The sequence below is a fragment of the Hemitrygon akajei genome, chromosome 25 (genome assembly GCF_048418815.1).
Source record: "Hemitrygon akajei chromosome 25, sHemAka1.3, whole genome shotgun sequence".
NCBI classification, from domain to species: Eukaryota; Metazoa; Chordata; class Chondrichthyes; order Myliobatiformes; family Dasyatidae; genus Hemitrygon; species Hemitrygon akajei.
In genome coordinates, this window is record NC_133148.1 from 7,696,064 (window position 1) to 7,719,404 (window position 23,341).

The following is a 23,341-nucleotide window of genomic DNA, read 5'->3' on the forward strand; positions in this document are numbered from 1 at the left end:
ATAAGGCAGGAGAATGGAGATGAGAAGATGGGCGAAACGCACTCGATGGGCCGAATGACCTGTGTCTGCTCCTATGTCTTATAGTCTTAAGGTCTTAAAACAGACGGAGTTGTTAGTACCGCGGGCGGAGGTAGGAAGCGCTTGTTGTGCCAGTTGTGTCTGAGTTTAAGGAGTTGGGCTGTGGGGTTTGTTGATATTTTCAGTAGGAAAACGAGCACAGGGCTAATTTGTCTAAAGCGGGATTTCTGGAGGCGCTGAGTGCGACTGCCCCTTGAAAGGGGTTCCTTCTCTCGGTGCCAGACCAGACGACAAACACTAGAGTTCGCTCCACCAGATCCCGGCCGCAAAAATGCAGGTCACATCTGCAGTGTCCGCTGCTTCCGCTCACAGACGGGTCCGCCGTAGCAATTCAACGATGCAGAGGGCCGGGTGGGCTAGTATGGACCCGTTGTGACCGAATGGTCCAGACTCTGAATGTAAGGTTCACAGCTTTAGGTAAAAGACCTGAGGCGTCTTGGAATTGTTTTGAAGATCAAATCAGTTTCGTTACTTGAACTTTTCAGAGTGAGAAATGCGACGGCCAGTGTGACCCAGGGCAATGTCAGCTGAGTTTGAGCGAGTCGATACGTGGAAGGTAGCTGGGGTGACCGCGGTCGGGATACAAAGACAGCCCTTCACACAGACTGTCTGCGAGTCGGCGTGCGGTACCTGCACCGGGTCAACAAGGTGGAAAACTGGGGGAAGTGGCCGGGACAACCGGCCACGATTCAACAGCTCCCAGAGCGAAGTCTGGAACTCTGGCAGACCACCCTGCATCAGGCTTGAGTTTATTATGAATTAGGGGGCGTGGGCGTGTCGGCCAAGCCTGTGTCTACACAATGTCAATGCTTGGTGAATTCGCTTATGGAGGGGGCGCACCCTTGACGGTACCAGGGTCAGAATCAGGTTTAATATCACGGCATATGTCGTGAAATTTGTTGTTTTGCGGCAGCAGTACATTGTCATTCAGACTATAAATTACAATAATAAACACAAGAGATCCCGCGGATGCTGGAAATCCAGAACAACACACACAAAATGCTGGAGGAACTTTGCAGGTCAGGCAGCATCTATGAAAATGAATCAGCTGTCGACGTTTTGGGCCGAGACCCTTCATCAGGACTTCTGCCTGTCTCGGTGTCTGTCTGTCTACACCTGCTCCGATGTTAAAGTTTGCTCCTTTATTTATTTTTTTCTAGATTAACTAAAACCCTCCTGTCATTGTGACTGGTGTGAACGGGCACGGTGGTGGAGCTGGTTAAACCAGTTCGATCCTGACCTCGGGTACTGTCTGTGTGGAGTTTGCACGTTATCCTTGTGTTGGCTTGCGTTAAACTAGGGGGCTCCTGTCTCTTGACACAAATGTGTGGATCGGTAAAGTAATCGTGCACTGTAAGTTGTAAGTGTGTGGGTAAACGAGAATGGGATTAGTGTAGGGTCAGTGTAAACGGGAGGTTGATAGTCAGCAATGGGCCGAAGGGCGTGCTTCCGTGTTGTTTGATCTCTGTTTTATTATTGGACCATTGGAGCAAACCTTTGGATTCGGTAACACCACAGTCCTGCCATCCCCAACTGCGCAGCAGAGCCCAGAGGGAAAGGCGCGAACAGCTAAGGTCAGAGCAATAATCCAGCACAGAAAGTGTTAAATCCTGCCATGCTTTCTTCTCTGGAAACAAGCTGAGGGAGATCCCTTCAGCCACTGTTTGCTTGTGATTAATTGAGGATTTGGTGGGGGGGGGGGGCGGGGGCTTGTGTTTGCGAAAGTGTGCAGTGGTGGAGGAACATGCAAAGTTTACAGAGGAATGTGTGGGAAATCCTAATGGGACCGTCTGGTTTAATCGTGGTTTCTGTCTGACTCTGCACATGAGCACAAAATTCCTCCTTCTCAGGCGTTCCCTCGAGCTGGGGATGTCTCGCTTCCACTCCGGTTTCGCTCCAGCTGACTGGTGACAGCCGCAGACTCCTCTGTGGAAAAGGTGGGTGGCGTCTGACCGGACGGGCGGCTGGCGGATCAGTCGGGAGATGACGCGCTCCAGGTTCCCAGCGTTACGGACGATCTCATCTGGTCTTTACCACCGCCTATTTGGTTAAAGAAGCACAGCAGCATCTCCACCTCATGAGGAGAATGAGGCGAGCGAGACCCCCACCCCCATTCTAACCGATGTTTACAGGAGACCACGAGAGAGTCCTCGCCGGCTCTTACGGGAATTGCAAGGTATCTGACCGCAGTTCCCTACAAAGGATTGCGAGAACTGCTGAGAAGATCATCAGGATCTGCCCCCACCCAGATATTTATCCGGAGCGCTGCGTGCTCGGTGCCTGCCTGTAGCATTATCAATGATCCCTCCTCTCTGTGAACCCCTACCATCAGGCTGGAGCGTTAGGACAAGAACTGGCAGGATGAGAAACAGTTTCTTCCCCCAGGCTGTGAGACTACTGAACTCCCCGCCACCACCCAGGTCTCATCCAGCGTAAATACGCCTTATTATTTGTAACTTTACATCTAAGTCACACACATAACTATGTGAGTTATATGTACTGTGTTGTACCTTGGTCCGGTAGAAGGTTGTCTCCTTTGGCAGTGTACAGGTGTGTTGTCAAACGTGAACATGACACTCCGGGCCAGGGGTTCCCTGGAACCAGTGGGGATGGGGCACTTGGTCAAAGAAACTTTGAGTGCATCCCCTGCCTGCCTGGGATCTATCCCCTCCGGTAACAGCCCATTTCGGGACACCATGCAATCACCTGGCCTGCTGAACTTCAGAGTACGGAGGGTGTGAGGGGGCAAGAGGAGGATGGGCGAGGAGAAAGAGAGACACTCATGATCAGATACATCATTCAATGATGCTGCATATCTTTACAAAAATTACTCTGCTTCCTCTAATCGTGTTATTAATTCACCAAAATTTACAAATTTATAAGCTTACTAATTCAATGGGTTTTGAATTCATAGAGCATAGAACAGCACATTGCAGGCCCTTTGGCCCGCAATATTGTGCTGATCTGTAAAGCCTTTCTAAGATCAATCTTTTTCCCTTTTTTCTATAGCCCTCCATTACTGGTTCCTTCGTAAGAGTCTCTGAAATGCCAATAACGTATCTGCCTCAAACCAGCCCTGGCAGGGCGATACACACACCCACCACTCTCTGTGTAAGAAACCTACCCCTGACATCCTAGGGGGATAACTTTCCTCCAATCACTTTAAAATTATGCCCCTCATATTAACCATAATTTATTTCAATCTTTGCAGCCACCCTGATGTTCATTTTGTTAATAGAGGTAGCCTCCTACAATGTCTCCCCCAATATACTGTGGCTTCTCCCCACCCCCGGAAGTTTTTCAAGTTTTATTGTTTTACAACATTGACTCACAGTGGATTTGATTTGGCTTTTTTTGACACTGATCACCAGAAAAAGACTCTTTCGTGTCATAGTGAAAACCGATCTCTACAAAGTGATCTAATTTAATGACAAATATCAAACCATAAGACATTGGAGCAGAATTAGGCCATTCAGCCCATCGAGTCCACTCCACCATTTCATTATGGCCAATCCCGGATCAAATACAACCCCATACACCTGCCCTTTCACCATATCCCTTGATGCCCTGACCAATCAGGAATCTATCAACTTTTGCTTTAAATATACCCACGGACTTGGCCTCCACCACAGTCTGTTGCAGAGAATTCCACAGATTCACCACTCCTTGGTGAAAAAAGTTCTTCCTTTTTTCTGTTCCAAAAGGTCACCCCTCAATTTTGAGCTGTGCCCTCTAGTTCTGGATTACCCCCACCAGAGGAAACATCTTCTCCACATCCACATTATCTAGTCCTTTCAACATTCGGTAGGTTTCAATGAGATTCCCCCGCATTCTTCTAAATTCCAATGAGTACAGTCCCAAAGCTGCCAAACAGTCCTCATATGTTAATTCCTTCATTCCCAGAATCATCCTCGTGAACCTCCTCTGGACTCTCTCCCATGGAAACACATCTTTTCTGAGATAAGGAACCCAAAACTGTTGACAATACTCCAACTGCAGCCTGACTAGTGTCTTATAAAGCTTCAGCATTATCTCCTTGCTTTTATATTCTATTCCCCTTGAAATTAATGCCTTCTTTACCACAAACTCAGCCTGTGAATTAACCTTCTGGGAATCTTGCACGAAGACTCCTCAGTCCCTTTGCATGTCTGATGTATGAATTTTCTCCCCATTTAGATAATAGTCTGCACTATTGTTCCTTTTACCAAAATGTATTAACATACATTTCCCAACACTGTATTCCATCTGCCACTTTCTTTTTGCCCATTCTACCAATTTGTCTAAGTCCTGCTGCATTTGCATTACTTCCTCAGTACTAACTACCCCTCGACCTATCTTCGTATCATCTGCAAACTTTACTACAAAGCCGTAAGTTCCATTATCTAAATAATTGACAAACAATGTGAAAAGTAGCGGTCCCATTACTGACCCCTGAGAAACACCACTACTCACTGGCAATCAATGGCTCTCTTTTATTCCCATTTGCTGGTTCCTACCTGTCAGCCATTTCTCTATCCATGCTGGTATCTCTCCTGTAATACCATAGCATTTTATCATCCTAAACAACCTCATGTGAAGCACCTTATCCAATGCCTTCTGAACATCTAAGTAAATGATATCCACTACCTCTCTTTGTCCACCCTGCTTGTTACTTCCTCAAATATTTCTAACAGATTTGTCAGGCAAGATTTACCTTTACAGAAACCATGCTAACTTTGACTTATTTTACCACTAGTATGCAAGTACCCCAAAATCTCATCTTTAAAATTGTACTCCAACACTTTTGCAACCACTTTTGCTAACTGGCCTATAATTTCCTCTCTTTTGCCTTCCTCCCTTCTTAAAGACTGGAGTGACATTTGCAATTTTCCAGTCCTCTGGGACCATGCCAGGATCAAGTGATTCTTAAAAGATCACAGCCAATGCATCCATTATCTCTGCAGCAACATCTCTCAGGACTCTAGGATGTAGTCCATCTGGTCCAGGTGACTCATCCACCTTAAGACCTATGAGTTTGCCTAGCATTTTTTCCCTTTGTAATAGCAATGGTACTCACTCCTGCTCCCTGACACAACCGCTGGTTCACTGCTAGTGTCTTCCACAGTGAAGACTGATGCAAAGTACCCATTAAATTCATCTGCCATTGCTTTGTCCCCCATTATTATATCACCAGCATCATTTCCCAGTGGTCCAATATCAACTCTCAGCTCCCTTTTACTCTTTACATAACTGAAAAAAAAACTTTTAGTATCCTGCTTTACATTATCAGCTAAACTGCCCTCATATTTGATCTTTTCCCTTCTAAAAGCATTTTAGTTGCCTTTTGTTGTATTTTAAAAGCTTCCCAGTCATCCAACTTCCCACTCACTTCTGCTACTTTATATGCCCTTTCATTGGCTTTTATGCAGTTCTTAACTTCCCTTGTCAGCCATGGTTGCTTACCCTTGCCACTTGAGAACAACTTCTTCTGTGGGACATATCTATCCTGCGCTTTGTGAACTATTCCCAGAAACTTCAGCCACCTCTGCTCTGCCGTCATCCCCACCAGTATCCTCCTCCAATCCACCCGGGCAAGCTCCTCTCTCAGTCCTTTGTAGTTCCCTTTGTTCCATTGTGATACTGATACAGGTGAGTTATGCTTCTCCCTCTCAAATTGCAGTATGAATTAAATCATATTATGACCATTGCCTCCTAAGAGTTCCTTTACATTAAAATGACTAATAAAATCTGGGTTATTACACAACACCCTATCTAAGATTTCCTTTCCCTGAGTAGGCTCAGGCACAAACTGCTCTAAAAAGCCATCTCGTAGGCATCTGACAAATTCCCTCTTGCGATTTAACACCAACCTGATTTTCTCAATCCCCTTGCATATTGAATTCCCCATTATAATTGTGACTTTGCCTTTATTACAAGCTTTTTCCAGCTCTCTTTGCAATCTCAACCCCACATCTTGGCTACTATTTGGAAGCCTATATATGATTCCCATAATGGTTTTTTACCCTTGCAGTTTTTAACTCCACCCACAAAGATTCAACATTCTCTGACCCTATGTCGCCTCTTGCTAAAGATATAGTTCCATCTCTTATCAATAGGGCCACACCACTGTCTATGTCTTCCTGCCTGTCTCTTCAATACAAAGTATTAATATTAAGTACTTTGATATTAAGTACACAACTTCTTTCAGTCACGACTCAATGATGCCCACAATGTTAAAACGACCAATCTCCACAAGATTGTGCACCTTATTCCAATATAGCAACTTCAGTCCTGCATTCTTCTCTCTTTTGAATTTTGTCTCTGTGGTACAATTTAACTCTGCTCTGTCTGCACTTATACCCGGTCATTGCTTGTCCTTCCTTACATTCAATCACAGCACGGAAACAGGCCCTTCCGGCCCTCCATTCATATTACACCCATCATCTACTTGTAAACCTGCTGGCTCATCTTCAGCTCTATCTGACATATAATATAAAACACAAAATAATGGACATAAGTATTTACCCCTTTCAAGTCAGTATTTAGTAGATGCACCTTTGTCAGCAATTACAGCCTTGAGTCTGTATGGACAAGTCTCTATCAGGTTTGCACATCTGAACACTGCAATTTTTCCCCATTCTTCTTTTCAAAACTTCTCAAGCTCTGTCAGATTGCATGGAGATTGTGAGTGAACAGCCCTTTTCAAGACCAGCCACAAATTCTCAATTGGATTGAGGTCTGGACTCTGACTTGGCCTCTCCAGGACATTAACTTTGTTATTTTTAAGCCATTCCTGTGTAGCTTTAGCTTTATTCTTCAGGTTATTGTCTTGCTGGAAAACAAATCTTCTCCCAAGTCACAGTTCTCTTGCAACTACATCAGGATTTTGTCCAGGATTTCCCTGTATTTTGCTGCACTTGTTTTATCCTCTACCTTCACAAGCCTTCCAGGGTCTGCTACATTGAAGCATCCTCACAGCATGATGCAGCCACCACCACACTTCATGGTAGGGATGGTGTGTTTTTGATGATGTGTGATGCCTGGCTTACACCAAACATAGCATTTAATCTAATGGCCAAAAAGCTCAATTTTGGTTTCCATCGGACCATAGAACCTTCTTCCAGCTGACTTCAGTCTCCCACATGTCTTCTGGCAAACTCTAGCTGAGATTTTATATGAGTTTTTTCCAACAGTGGCTTTCTCTTTGCCACTCTCCCATAAAGCTGTGACTGGTGAAGCACCTGGGCAACAGTTGTTGTATGCGCAGTCTCTCCCATCTCAGCCACTGAAGCTTGTAACTCAGCCAGAGTTGTCACAGGTCTCTTGGTGGCCTCCCTCACTAGTTCCCTTCTTGCACAGTCACTCAGTTTTTGAGGACAGCCTGCTCTAGGCTGATTTGCAGCTGCGCCATATTCTTTCCATTTCTTGATGACTGACAACTGTACTCCAAGGAATATTCATTGACTTGGATATTTTATTGTATTTATCTCCCGACTTGTACTTTTCAATAAGCTTTTTGAGGAGTTGCTTGGAGGTTGTCTTCATGGTGTAATTTTTGCCAGGATACTGACTCACCAGCAGTTGGACTTTTCAGTTAAATGTGCAGATTATTTTCTAAACAGGAAGAAAATCCAAAAATCTGAGATGCAGAGTTCTTGTGTGGAAGACCCTAAAGGTTCACTTGCAGGTGGAGTTGATGGTGAGGGAGGTAAATAGTTAGCATTCATTTCAAGAGGTCTAGAATACAAGAGCAGGGATGTATTGCTGAGGCTTTATAAGGCACTGGTGAGGCCTCACCTTGAGTATTGCATGCAGTTTTGGGCTCCTCATAGAACACTACAGCACAGTACAGGCCCTTTAGCCCTCCATGTTGTGCCGACCCATATAATCCTTAAAAAAAGTACTAAACCCACACTACCCCATAACCCTCCATTTTTCTTTCATCCATGTGCCTGTCCAAGAGGCTCTTAAACACCCCTAATGTTTTAGCCTCCACCACCATCCCTGGCAAGTCATTCCAGGCACTCACAACCCTCTGTGTAAAAAACTTACCCCTGATGTCTCCCCTAATCTTCCCTCCCTTAATTTTGTACATATGCCCTCTGGTGTTTGCTATTGGTGCCCTGGGAAACAGGTACTGACTATCCACCCTATCCATGCCTCTCATAATCTTGTAGATCTCTATCAAGTCCCCTCTCATTCTTCTACGCTCCAAAGAGAAAAGTCCCAGCTCTGCTAACCTTGCTTCATATGACTTGTTCTCCAAACCTGGCAACATCCTGGTAAATCTCCTCTGCACCCTCTCCATAGCTTCCACATCCTTCCTATAATGAGGTGACCAGAATTGAACACAGTACTCTAAGTGCGGTCTCACCAGAGATTTGTAGAGTTACACCATGACCTCTCTACTATTGAACTCAATCCCCCTGTTAATGAAGCCTAGTATCCCATAGGCCTTCTTAACTACCCTATCAACCTGTGCAGCGACCTTGAGGGATGTATGGATTTGAACCCCAAGGTCCCTTTGTTCATCCACACTCTTAAGTAACTGACCATTAATCCTGTACTCAGTCTTCTGGTTTGTCCTTCCAAAATGCATCACCTCACACTTGTCCGGATTGAACTCCATCTGCCATTTTTCTGCCCAACTCTGCAGCCTGTCTATATCATCCTGTAACCTTCAACCACCTACAGCTCCATCCACAACTCCTCCAATCTTCGCGTCATCTGCAAACTTACTCACCCATCCTTCCGCCTCTACATCCAGGTCATATATAAAAATCTCAAATAGCAGGAGTCCCAGGACAGATCCCTGTGGCACTCCACTAGTCACCGACCTCCAGGCAGAATACTTTCCTTCCACAACTACCCTCTGCTTTCTTCCTTTAAGCCAATTTTTTTATCCAAACAGCCAAGGTTCCACTTATCCCATGCCTCATGACTTTGTGGATGAGTCTCTCATGAGGGACCTTGTCAAATGCTTTGCTAAAGTCCATGTAGACCACATCCACTGCCCTACCCTCATCAATTTCTTTTGTTACCTCTTCAAAAAACTCAGTCAGGCTTGTGAGGCATGATCTTCCCTTCACAAAGCCATGTTAACTATCCATAAGTAGACTGTACTTCTCCAAATGCTCGTAAATCCTATCCTTAAGAATCTTTTCCAGTAGTTTGCATACCACTGACGTAAGACTCACTGGTCTATAGTTCCCAGGTTTCTCCCTATTACCTTTTTTAAACAAGGGAACTAGATTTGCCATTCTCCAGACCTCCGGTACTTCCCCTGCAGCCAAAGAGGATTCAAAGATCATAGCTAATGCTCCTGCGATCTCTTCTCAATTCCCACAACAACCTGGGGTGTATCATATCTGGTCCTGGGGATTTATCAATCTTAATGTTTTTAAGAAGATCTAGCACTTCTTCTTCCTTAATCTCCACATTGTCCAGCACACAGGCTCACTCTACTTCGACCTCATCCTGATCAAGATCCTTTTCACTTGTGAATACTGAAGCAAAGTATTCATTTAGGACCTCCCCAACCTCCTCCACCTCCAGGCACATATTGCCCTTTTTATCCTTTAGCGGTCCCACCTTAGTTCTTGTCATCCTCCTATTCATCTAAGAAAGATGTGCTGGCATTGGAGGAGGTTCAGAGGAGGTTCACAAGGATGATTCTGGGAATGAAATGGTTATCATACGAGGAACATTTGATGGTTCTGGGCCTGTACGTGCTGGATTCTGGAAGGATGGGGGGGATCCCATTGAAACCTTTTGAATATTGAAAGACCTAGATGGAGTAGACGTGGAAAGGATGTTTCTCATGGTGGGCGAGTCTAGTATAAGAGGCCACAGCTTCAAAATAAAGGGGCATCCATTTAAAACAGATGTGGAGAAATTTCTTTAGACATAGGGTGGTGAATTTGTGGAATTCGTTACCACAGACAGCTGTGGAGGCCAGGTTGTTGGGTGTATTTAAGGCAGAGATTGATAGGTTCTTGAATGGACGGCATCAAACATTACAGGGAGAAGGCCGGGGAGTGAGGCTGAGGAGGGGAAATAAAACGATCATCCTTGATTGAATGGCGGAGCAGACTCGAAGGGCCAAATGGCCTAATACTGCTCCTATGTCTTGTGGTTAGATATAGGTGTACTTTTACTACAATCAATTGAAACACCTTGACTGCATGTGGTGATTTCCATTTAACTAATTATGTGACTTCTAAAACTGATTGGCTGCACCAGTGATGATTTGGTATGTCATATTAAAGGAGATGAATACTTCTGCAATCTATTATTTTGTATTTTATATTTGTAATTAATTTAGATCACTTTGTAGAGATCTGTTTTCACTTTGACATGAAAGAGTCTTTTTCTGGTGAGCAGTGTCAAAACAACTCAAATTAAATCCACTGTGAATCAATGTTGTAAAACAATAAAACATGAAAACTTCCAAGGTGCTGAATACTTTTTATAGCCACTGTAAGTGACAACAAGGGTTCACTCCCAGATAAGCGGAATGCCTTTTATGTTTGCTTTGATCATTAGAACGAGGCAATTTCACAAACTCTCACAGTCCCTGATGACCCTGTGACTTCAGTCTCCTAGAATGATGTGAGAGCACCCTTCAGAAGGGTGAACCCACAGAAAGCAACAGGCCCAGATGGGGTATCTGGCCGAGTACTAAAAACCTGAGCTGATCAACTGGCTGGAATGTTCTTTAACCCTTCACTTCAGCTGTCTGATGTACTCCTCTGCTTCAGGAAGGCTTCAGTTCCAACAGTGCCTAGGAAGAAGGTGGTAAACTGCCTCAATAACTATCAGCCAGGAGCTCCTACATCCCCTGTGATGAAGTATTTCAAGAGGTTGGTGATGAAACATCAACCCCTGCCTCGGCAGCAACTTGGATCTGCTCCAGTTTGCCTACCATCACAACAGCAGATGCTTTTTCATTGGCTCTTCACTCAACCTGAGGACATCTGGACAGTGAAGGTGCATACATCAGGATGCTCTTCACTGACTACAGCTCTGCATTCAATGTCATCATCCACTCAAAACTAATCAATAAGCTCCAAGACCTTGACCTCAATGCTTCCTTGTGCAACTGGATCCTTGATTTCCTCACTTGCAGACCCCAATCAGTCTGGATTAGTAACAAAAGCTCCTCTGTAATCTCCATCAGCACAGGTGCACCATAAGGCTGTGTGCTTAGCCCCCTGCTCTACTTACTTTACACTTATGACTGTGAGACCAAGCGCAGCTCCAATGTCATATTGAAGTTTACTGATGACACCACCATTGTGGGCTGAATCAGGGGTGGTGACACATCAGCATATAGGAAGGAGATTGAAAATCTGGCTGAGTGATGCCACAACAATAATGTCTCACTCAATATCAGAATGATCAGGGAGCTGATTATTGAGTACAGGAGGAGGAAGCCAGGGGTCCACAAACCAGTCCTCATTGGGAGATCAGAAATGGAGAATGTCAGCAACTTCAAATTCCTTGGTGTTATCATTCACAGGATCTCTCCTGGGCCTTGCAAAGAAAGAATGGCAGCACTTCTACAGAAGTTTGTAAAGAATTGATGGGTCATGTAAAACTTTCACAAACTTCTATAGATGTGTGGTGGTTGCATCACGACCTGGTTAGGAAACACCAATGCCCTTGACTGGAGAAGCCTATGAAAGGTAGTGGATACTGCTCAGTCCATCGGGGTAAAGCCCTTCCCAGCACTGAGTACATCTACAGAGGGCTCTGTGGCAGTAAAGCAGCATCTTTCATCACTTATCCTCACTATCAAGACTACCTCACTGCTGCCATCAGGAAGAAGGTACAGGAGCCTCAGGACCTGCACTACTAGGTACAGAACGGTTACTACCTTCGACCATCAGGCTCTTGAACCAGAGAGGATACCTTCACTCATCTTCATTCACCACAACACTGAACTGTCCCCACAACCTATGGACTCACATTCAAGGACTCTTCATCTCAAATCTCGATATTTTTCCTTATTTATTCTTTTTTTTTCTTTTTGCATTTGCAGAGTTTGTTGTCTTTTGCACATTTGTTGTTTGTTCATCCTGTTGTGTGCAGATGTTCATAGATTCTATTGTGTTTTTGTATTTACTGTTGTGTTTCTGTCCTGTTGTGTTTGTTGTATTTACTGAATGCCCGCAAGAAAATAAATCTCAGGGTTGTGTATGGTGAGATATGTACTTTGATACTAAATTCACTTTCAACTTTGAACATCTACCTCTGGACTCACTGGAAGTTCTGTGCTAACTCTTCTTTATCCACCTCTAGAGTGCGTTCAAACTCACAATCTCTCTCTGCATTCTTTTGGTCTTCCAGTGTAAATTAGCCTTTCTGAGGCATTCATTAATCTTGTGGGACAACTTTAGGCATTGCCTTGCCCTCCAAATCAATTACTCTTTCTGAGGCCCTCATTATGTCTTGTGGGACACTTTTAGAAACTGCCTTACCTCACAAATGCCCCAAAATCCCTTTGTCTCATCTACATACTTCCTGATATTCATGGAGCAATACAGCATGGGTACAGACCCTTTAGACAAATGACTCCACAGAGGTCAGTAAGCTAGTTCCAATTTCCTACATTGCACCTATCCAAGTGTACTGGCCCAACTCAACTACGCCTGCGGTGTTAATTGTCTGAAGACTCAAACTTTATCACTTAAACTGACTATCTTTCAGTTACAACATGTGGTGTAAAGTATTCTTCATGTTGTCTACTTTTAACCTTCCCTTACAACTTTATCTGATACATGTTCAGGTAAGCCCTGAGCCTTCTCTGCACCACCAATACAGCTGTTGCGGAGAGCAACATCAGTCTGTAGTTCAAGAGGAGATCTGATCTCATTTTCAAGGACTCTTTCCAACTCATGTTCTCAGTACTGTGTTTACACTTAGTGGCCACTTTATTAGGTACAGTATGTATATGATTGTGGTCTTCTGCGGCTGTAGATTCAACATGTGTGTTCAGAGATGCTCTTCTGCACATCACTATTGTAACATGTGGTTACTGTCACCTTCCTATCAGTTTGAACCAGTCTGGCCATTCCCCTCTGACCCCTGTCATTAACAAAGCATTTCCTCCCACACAACTGCTGCTCGCTGCATTTTTTTTTGTTTTTCACAAAGTTCTTTGTTAACTCTAGAGAGTGCTGTGCATGAAAGTGCTAGATCAGCAGTTTCCGAGATACACAAACTACCCTGTCTGGCACCAACAATCATTCCACAGTCAAAGTCACTTTGATCACATTTCTTCCCAATTCTGATATTTGGTCTGAACAACAATTGAAGCTCTTGACCTTGTCCGCAAGTTTTTATGCATTGAGTTGCTGCCATATGATTGGCTGATTAGATATTTGCATTAATGAGGAGGAATACAGATTTACCCAATAAAGTGGCCACTGAGTGTACTTTCACAATTGGCCTTTTGCCATTGGTGTTTTTGTCATAATGGGATGTGAAACTGGACCCAAATGCAGGACGCAGGCACTGAAGTACTGGGGACAGGACGGGACAAGCTAAAGGATAGGACAAGGTGTGGAGACCGTGGCGTTCGTGGAGATGATCTTGGAGTTCAGAGATGACCGTGGAGCTCAGAGAGATCTTGGGGTCCAAGGTGGCCTCGAGGCTTGGCTAGAGGCTGGGGTCTCAAGGCTTGGCTAGAGGCTGGGGTTTCTGGGCGGGCCGCAGAACTCCTGGGCAAGATCCGGACCCCCCCAGGCAGGAGACAGGGGCATGGGCAGGTCGCGGGGCACAACCCATCGGAGGCGAGGGATAGGAAGGGGCAGAGCCCTCCGCTAGGCAATGGCAATCTGGCCTGGTTTACGCGACGGAGGCAGGGGATAGGAAGGGAGATCGGTCCAGGGTGACTTCAAGACTCACTGCAGCTGGAAGATTCGGGCGGGCTGGAAGCAGCCCAGTCTGTAGCTCACTCGCAGAACTCATCGTTAACGGTGGTGCTCCAAGCCGGGACGGACAGGATGACCCCCCAACTATACACAATCCCAGAGCCCCTTATATTCACAGCCAACCAATGGGTATCAGGTGCACCTCCTAGAGCCCAACCAAGCTAAGATGATCCTCAGGTGTGACTATTTGAGTTCAAGGCGAAACGAGGGGCAGTCGAAGGACCTGGAGTCCGGAGTCCGCTGACCGGATCCAGAACCGGAATGCAGACTTCGACCCAACCCTAACAGTAACCCCCTATCAAAGGGAGCCTCCAGGTGACCGAAGAGGATCTCTAGATCTAGAGAAGATTGGGGCGGGTGAGAGGGAAGTGTTCAGACAGGAGGGAACCCCAGGGTGACAGGAATAGACGACAGTGCCTGCGTTGCTGGGTCCATGACGGGGGAGTCGTTTGGTGATAATGGGATGTGAGACTAGACCCAAATGCAGGACGCAGGCACTGAAGTACTGGGGACAGGACGGGACAAGCTAAAGGATAGGACAAGGTGTGGAGACCGTGGTGTTCGTGGAGATGATCCTGGAGTTCAGAGATGACCGTGGAGTTCGGAGAGATCTTGGGGTCCAAGGTAGCCTCGAGGCTTGGCCCAAGGCTGGGGTCTCGAGGCTTGGCCCAAGGCTGGGGTCTCGAGGCTTGGCTAGATGCTGGGGTCTCGAGGCTGGAGTCTTGAGACTAGGAATGCTGGGAGTATAGCCCCCTGGGCAGGCCGCAGAACTCCTGGGCAGGACCTGGACCTCCGAAGCAGGACACAGGGGCCTGGGCAGGTCGCAGGGTACAACCCATCAGAGGCGAGGTATAGGAAGGGGCAGAGTCCTCCGCCGGGCTACGGCAATCTGGCCTGGCTTACCTGACGGAGGCAGGGGGTAGGAAGGGAGATCGGTCTGGGGTGACTTCAAGACTCACTGCGGCCAGACGACTTGGGTGAATTGAGTCAATTGAGTCAATAGCTCACTCACAGAACTCATCGTGAACGGGGGCGGGGCAGGACAGGACAGGACAGGACAGGACAACCCCCCCCCCCCCCCCCCCAAACTATACTCAATCCCAGAGCCCCTTATATTCACAGCCAACCGACAGGCATCAGGTGCACCTCCTAGAGCCCAACCAAGCTAAGATGATCCTCAGGTGTGACTGTGTTCAAGGCGAAATGAGGGGTGGTCAAAGGACCTGGAGTCCGGAGTCCGCGGACCGGATCCAGAACCGGAATGCGACTTTGGACCCGACCCTAACAGTTTTCCAGTCTTTCTCTGTTTATGAATAAAGACCATAAGATATTGGAGCAGAATTGGGCTGAAATGTCGACTGTGCTCTTTTCCTGGATGCTGGTTCCTCCAGCGTTTTGTGTGTGTTGCATCACCATCTGATTTGGAGGGGCCACTGCGCAGGATTGGAAAAAGCTGCAGAAAATTGCCAACTCTGCCAGTTCCATCATGGGTACTTGCTTCCCCAGCATCCAGGACATCTTCAAAAGGCAATGCCTCATAAAGCCAGTATCCATCATCACAGACCCTCATTACCCAGGACATGCCCTCTTCTCATTGCTACCACCAAGGAGGTGGTTCAGGAGCCTGAAGACACACACTCAACGTTTCAGGAACAGCTTCTTCCCCTCTGCCATTGGATATCTAAACGGACACGGAGCACAGAGTGACCACCCTCCACTGAACATCGATGGCTCCTCGGTAGAGATCATTAAGAACACCAAATTTCTTGGTGTTCACCTGGCAGAAAGTCTCACCTGGTCCCTCAACACCAGCTCCATAGCAAAGAAAGCCCAGCAGCGTCTCTACTTTCTGCGAAGGCTGAGGAAAGTCCATCTCCCATCCCCCCCCCATCCTCATCACATTCTACAGGGGTTGTATTGAGAGCATCCTCAGCAGCTGCATCACTGCCTGGTTCAGAAATTGCACCATCTCGGATCGCAAGACCCTGCAGCGGATAGTGAGGTCAGCTGAGAAGATCATCGGGGTCTCTCTTCCTGCCATTACAGACATTTACACTACACACTGCATCCACAAAGCAAACAGCATTATGAAGGACCACACACACCCCTCATACAAACTCTTCTCCCTCCTGCCATCTGGGAAAAGGCACCGAAGCATTCGGGTTCTCACGACCAGACTATGTAACAGCTTCTTCCCCCAAGCTATCAGACTCCTCAGTACCCAGAGCCTGGACTGACACCAATTTACTGCCCTCTACTGTGCCTATTGTCTTGCTTATTATTTATTGTAATGCCTGCACTGTTTTGTGCACTTTTTGCAGTCCTGGGTAGGTCTGTAGTCTAGTGTAGTTTTTTTTCTGTGTTGATTTTACGTAGTTCAGTGTAATTTTTGTACTGTTTCATGTAGCACCAGGGTCCTGAAAAACGTTGTCTCGTTTTTACTGTGTACTGTACCAGCAGTTATGGTCAGAATGACAATAAAAAGTGACTTGACTTGACATTGAAACATGGACACTATCTCAGTATTTTTCTCTCTTTTTGCACTACTTATTTAATGTATTTTATTTTTATACATACTACTTATTGTTATTTATAGATTTTATAGAACACTACGGCACAGTACAGGTGCTTCAGCCATTTTATCATTATATATTTCAACGTACAACTGCTGCACAACAACAAATTTCATGACAAGTGCCAGTGATACTAAACCTGATTCTGAGAAACATTCCTCCTCTCTGGCAACTGCAGTCACCATCTTGGCTACCTGGCACTGTTGAAATCTCTTCAACAAATGTCTCAGCCCAAAATTTTAACTATATTTCCCCCCAGAGATACTGCCTGAATTGCTGAGTTCCTCCACTAGTTTGTTTAGAGCTCTGGATTCCAGCATCAGCAGTCTTGAGTGAATCCAGAGTGAATCCTTATGGTAATTTATACAGGATCTGTTGTTTACTCAATTTGCAGCTGGGTGTTAAGAGGATGTGTCCATCGCCAGAGAGCATGGAAACAGCGTAGAGTTCGTAGGGTAGTTGGCCGCTATAAACCGCCCTGAATGTGTAAGTGAATGGCAGAACCTTGGCAAGATGATGAAAATGTAGGCTCTGCCTAACCTGCTGAGTTCCTCCACCATTCTGTGTGTTGCTCAAGATTTTATTCATTATGGTTTGAGGTATTTTGTGTGAAGAATGCCCTCCTTAAGGTGGGTTGATATAAGTATAAACCCCCCTTTTGTTATAGATTGATGGTATTGGTTTTCAGTAACAAATTTAATTGTTTGCATGTAAGGGACAATCTCAACTCAGCAAAGATATTGACACATGCCAGGGCAGATGCTGTGACCAAGGCTCTGCGGAAGTATTGTCCTTGCAAAGCTGCTCGATCTTGTCTGCTTCAAGTCTGAGGCTTTGCACTTTGGTACAACAAACGAGACACACAGTGAAGAGTAGGGCACTGAGGAGCGCAGTAGAACAAATGGATCTGGGAATACAGGTCCATAATTCCTTGAAAGTGGTGTCACGGGTAGATAGGGTCTTTTGGCACATTGGCCTTCATTCTGAGTACAGGAGTTGGGATGTTATCATGAAGTTGTACAAGATGTTGCTGAGGTCTAATTTGGAGTATTGTGTGCAGTCTTGGTCACCAACCTACAGGAAGGATATAAATAAAATTGAAAGAGTATTGAAAAAAATTTACAAGGTGTTGCTGGGACTTGAGGACTTGAGTTAGGGGGAAAGGTTGAATAGGTTAGGGCCTTATTCCTTGGAACACAGAAGAATGAGAGGAAGGGGAGATTTGAGAGAGGTATACAACATTATGAGGGGTATAGATAAGGTAAATGCAAACATGCTTTTTCCACTGAGGCTTGGTGAGACTAGAACTAGAGGTCATGGGTTAAGGGTGAAAGGTGAAATGTTTAAGCGGAACCTGAGAGGGAACTTCTTCACTCAGAGCAAACACGAGGAAATCTGCAGATGCTGGAAATTCAAACAACACACACAAAATGCTGGTGAAACACAGCAGGCCAGGCAGCATCTATAAGGAGAAGCACTGTCGACATTCGGGCCGAGACCCTTCGTCAAGACTAACTTAAGGGAAAGATAATAAGAGATTTGAAAGTAGTGGGGGGAGGGGGAAATGCGAAATTATAGGAGAAGACCAGAGGGGGTGGGATGAAGCTAAGAGCTGGAAAGGTGATTGGCGAAAGTGATACAGAGCTGGAGAAGGGAAAGGATCATGGGACGGGAGGCCTCGGGAGAAAGAAAGGGGGAGGGGGGAAGCACCAGAGGGAGATGGAGACCAGGCAGAGTGATGGGCAGAGAGAGAGAAAAAAACAAACAACTAAATATGTCAGGGATGGGGTAAGAGGGGGAGGAGGGGCATTAACGGAAGTTAGAAAAGTCAATGTTCATGCCATCAGGTTGGAGGCTACCCAGCCGGTAAATAAGGTGTTGTTCCTCCAACCTGAGTGTGGCTTCATCTTGACAGTAGGGGAGGCCATGGATAGACATATCAGAATGGGAATGGGACGTGGAATTAAAATGTGTGGCCACTGGGAGATCCTGCTTTCTCGGGCGGACCGAGCGTAGGTGTTCAGCGAAACGGTCTCCCAGTCTGCGTCGGGTCTCACCAATCTATAGAAGACCACACCGGGAGCACCGGACACAGTATACCACACCAGCCGACTCAACTGGAAGGACTGTCTGGGACCCTGAATAGTGGTGAGGGAGGAAGTGTAAGGGCAGGTGTAGCACTTGTTCCGTTTACAAGGATAAGTGCCAGGAGGGAGATCGGTGGGAAGGGATGGGGGGGACGAGTGGACAAGGGAGTCGCGTAGGGAGCGATCCCTGCGGAAAGCAGAAGGGGGGGGGGGAGGGAAAGATGTGCTTGGTAGTGGGATCCCATTGGAGGTGGCGGAAGTTACGGAGAATTATACGTTGGACCTGGAGGCTGGTGGGGTGGTAGGTGAGGACAAGGGGAACCCTATCCCGAGTGGGGTGACGGGCGGATGTGCGGGAAATGGGAGAGATGCGTTTGAGAGCAGAGTTGATGGTGGACGAGGGGAAGCCCCTTTCAACTCAGAGGGTTGTGGAATCAGTTACCAGCAGAAGTGGTAGATGCCGGTTCGATTTCAACATCTGAGGGAAGTTTGGATGTCCGTGGATGAGGGGTATGAAAGAAGCAGGTCAATGGGAATAGGCAGAATAAGAATTTGTTGAGACTAGATGGGCCAAAGAGCCTGTTTCTGTGCTATGATTCTGTCATGAGAAAGGGTGTTGCTCGTTGTGCATCCCTGGAGTTTATTTAACTCCTCTCTGCTTGCGCTTTTGGAACATGTACTGGTCTCGTCTGCAGTAAGTTAGCATGACATGTATGGGTTTAATGCATGTATGGGTTAATAGCCTTTAATACAGCGACTGAATCTTTGAATACATCTACACTGGTCTCCAGAAACTTATTCAGATATGCTGCTGCAAAGTACAACAAATAAAGGAATTTCCAAACACTTACATATACAGTACTCCAATGCCAAAACACCTGCATTGCCAAACCCTCCCTACCTCTGGAACTTCCCTTCGCCCCAGAATCTCCCAAAACTTCATCAAGATGGGTGCCTGAGATCAAAACGACCATATTTTATTTCCCTCCCTAGATACTGCCTGACTTGCTGAGTTCCTCCTGTATCTTGCGTGTCACTCCCTCACTTATCATGTCAGTGTGGCCCCACCTGCTCCCTCTCCGGTCACGACTGTTTCTGTAATCGTCCCGCACACACGAGCTGTTCGCTTTGAGTTAGGGTGAGGTCTCAGGACGGGATCTTGATACAGTGTGTGATGCTGCCACCCAGTGGGAAAGCAGAGATATATGCACCCCAGAGTCCCTGAGCAGATTCTAAGGGTGAAGCAGGTAGTGTATCACTTTAAGGACTGTGCTCTGTATATTGCAGTAATATTTAGCAGAGAAGCTTCCAGATGACTGTCTGTCTCTGTGGAATGAACACCACAGAACAGTTTTACTCTATAATTCTCCTACCACACAATCTCACTACTCTGCACTCCTCCACCTTGGAGCAGTTGGACAACAGCAAAACATACATCAGGCTGCTGTTTATCAATTACAGCTGGGCATTCAATACCATCATCCTGTCAGTATTAATCACCAACCTTCTAAAGTTGGGCTACTGGATCCTTGACAGTCACTACAGGTCAGTAATACCATCTCCTTCTCACTGACAATCAACACAGGATGTGTGCTTAGCACACTGATCTGAACACTCACAACTGTCTGACTAGCACTGCTGAAATGGTATCTATAAAGTCACAGAAGACTCAGATGGAGTACAAGAATAAGACTGGTTGAGTGGAGTCACAGTAATAACGTCACACTCTGGATCAGCAAGACCAAGGAATTGATTGTGGACTGAAGGAAGGGGAGGTAGGGAAAAAGCACGTTGAGGAGTCAGTTTCCTCAGAGAATCTATCCTGGGCCCAACTCATTAACACAATGGTATGCCAGCAGCTCTACTTCATCAGGAGTGTAACGAGATCTGTTATGTCACCAAAGACTTGTAAACTACAGAGTTTGCCTGGTGTAGAAGCTCCAATGCACGGGATCACAAGAGGCTGCAGAGGACTGTAGACTCAGCCATTTCAGTTAAAACCCTCTCCACCATAGAGGACATCCTCAAACGGCAGAGCCGCAAGGACCCTCCCCTCCTCGTTTCATTACTACCATGGGGGAGGAGGTGCAGGAGCCTGAGACCCACACTCAATGATTTAGCTTCTTTCCTACTGACATCAGATTTCTCAGCAGTCCATTAACCCGTGAACACTACCTCATTATTCCTTTATTTTGCACTGTTTATTTTGTAGTCAAGTAACATTATATCTTTGTACTGAAATGCTGCTGCAAAATGACAAATTTCACGTCTTAAGTCAGTAATAACAAATTTGATTCTGATTTTGGTTTAATGGTGCCCCTCCACCTCTGTCCAAACTCTCCTTATAACTACTACAGTACAGTCCAAACCAGGCAACATCCCAGCAAACTCTCCAAAGCCTTTACATCCTTCCATGGCAATCAGAATTGCACACAATATTCCAAAAGTGGCCTAAGCAATGTGTTATACGTCTGCAAAATGACTTCTTGACTTTTATACTTACTGCCCCAGCTGATGAAAGCAGGTAAGCCATAGGCCTTCTTCACCAGCTATCAAATTGTGTTACCACTGTGTGTGTGTATCAGACACATCATTCTTGAAAATGCTCCAAACACCGCATCATCACAGAATCAAAACTGATAATAAACTGGAAAGAATGCAAGGAAGATTTATGAGAACTTTGCCAGGATTTGAGGGTCTGGCTGGGCTTTATTGCTTGCAGCATCGGAGGCTGAGGTAACATTATAAAATCAGAAGGGACATAGATTGGGTGAATGCACACAATCTTTTTATCAGAGAGAAGGAAACTGAAAACTAAAGGGCATAGGATTAAGGTGAGAGGGGAAAGATTTAAAAGGAGCCTGAAGGCAACTTCTTCACTCATAAATGGATCAAACTGCCAGAGGAAGTGGCTGAGGCAGGTACAAAAACAACATTTAAAAGATATTTGGGTAAGTACATGAATAGGAAAGGTTTAAAGGTATATGGTCAAATGTGGTCAATGGGATTAGCTTGGATGGGCAACTTGGTCAGTATGGATTAGTGGGGCAGAAAGGCCTGGTTCCCTACAAGAGGGTTCAATTCAAGTTTAAGGAGGAAGTGGGCAAGTTCAGCTGTTGCAACAGTCATTGGCTACACTTGTGTAGCATGCTGTTCACATGGAGAGGCCAGGCGAGGAGGAGCAGAGTGAATCCCATCATTAACATGAGGATGGATGCAGAGCTGATATCAGGTACACTTCCTCTTTATCGATACTGCAGTTATTTCCTTTTTATGATTGCTAGCTGTTCTGAACATGTCATTATCTTGGGTGTGGTTATGAAGAAGGGAGGTATTGTTTTACATGCTGTAATGAGGGAACTTGTCTGATTAACCGCACACATCAAAGTCTACTATCATAACTGAAATTTTCTCCTCCCTTTCCACAAGCTCCTATTAATATAGTACTTTGTTTGTTAGTTTAATTAATGGGCAATCTTCCAGTAAGGGGGATTGAGAAAGACTGAGGGTTCTCAGGAGCTGTAAAGTAACCTTGGCAGGACATTATCAAGAATCCTGGAGAGACAGAGTGCCAAGAGAAACATTACTCTTCCTTTTGTTCCAAAGAGTTCACCTTTGGTATAGGAGAGTGAAGTCAGCTGGTTGGTGAAGCCGGTGCTGCACAGAGGCTGAAATATCCCACATGCTGAATTTAAAGTGAAAGTAACATGGCGATGGCTTCAGTCAGGAAAGTTGATGAATTCGATAGTGCTAATGAAGGCTGGAAGTCGAATATCGAAAGGATTGAACTGTATTGTAACGTGAACAACATGGAGGAGTAAATGAAAGCCCCTACACTTCTTAATTAATGGGCCCAAGAATGTAGTCTCTTACACAACCCCTGAAAAGCCAGCAAGCAAGACATTTGACAAAATTGTCACAATTTCACAAAATCACTTGGGCCATAAACTGCTGGTAATAGCCGAGAGCTAAGATTTTACAAAAAGAACCAGTCAAAAGGTGAAAGCATTTATGAGTACGTTGCAGATCTGTGCAAACTTTTCCCAGTGCTGTGACTTTAGAGATGGACTTTCTAATGCATTCAGGGACAGGTTTGTATGTGTCACGCATAGTCAAAGCACTCAAATGAGGCTACTATCCAAAAGAGACCTAACCTTAGAACGGGCATTGACCATTGCAATATCGTTAGAGACTGCAGCAGAACTACAAAAAAGGAGGTTAGAATGTGAAATGCACAAAATGTCCCTGAATGGAGCAAAAAGCTGAAATTGTGGCAAATTCTCCCATGATGCAAATAACTGTCGATTCAAAGAAAATGTCTGTAGAAAGTGTCACGACAAGGTCACATAGAGAGAATGTGCAAGGCAGACAAAAGCACAACCAAGTGAAAAGTCTCAAACACAAAAGTGAGGAAATGCATAAAGTTACCGGTTGTAAAACAGAATCAGACAACACTGAGTCTGACAAAGGTGAACTGTTTTGCCTAGAACCGCATAGTATAACTGAAGCAGATCACAAGATCATCTGGATCACAATAGATGTATCTGGTGTAAAACTGGAAGTGGTGCTGGATACAGTGTTAGGTTTGTCCATAATTCCAGAGGCTGACTACAACAGTTGTTTTACTAAGATAACATTAGAGAAGACCTCAGTGATGCTAAAGACCTACGCAGCAGAAAAAGTGTCT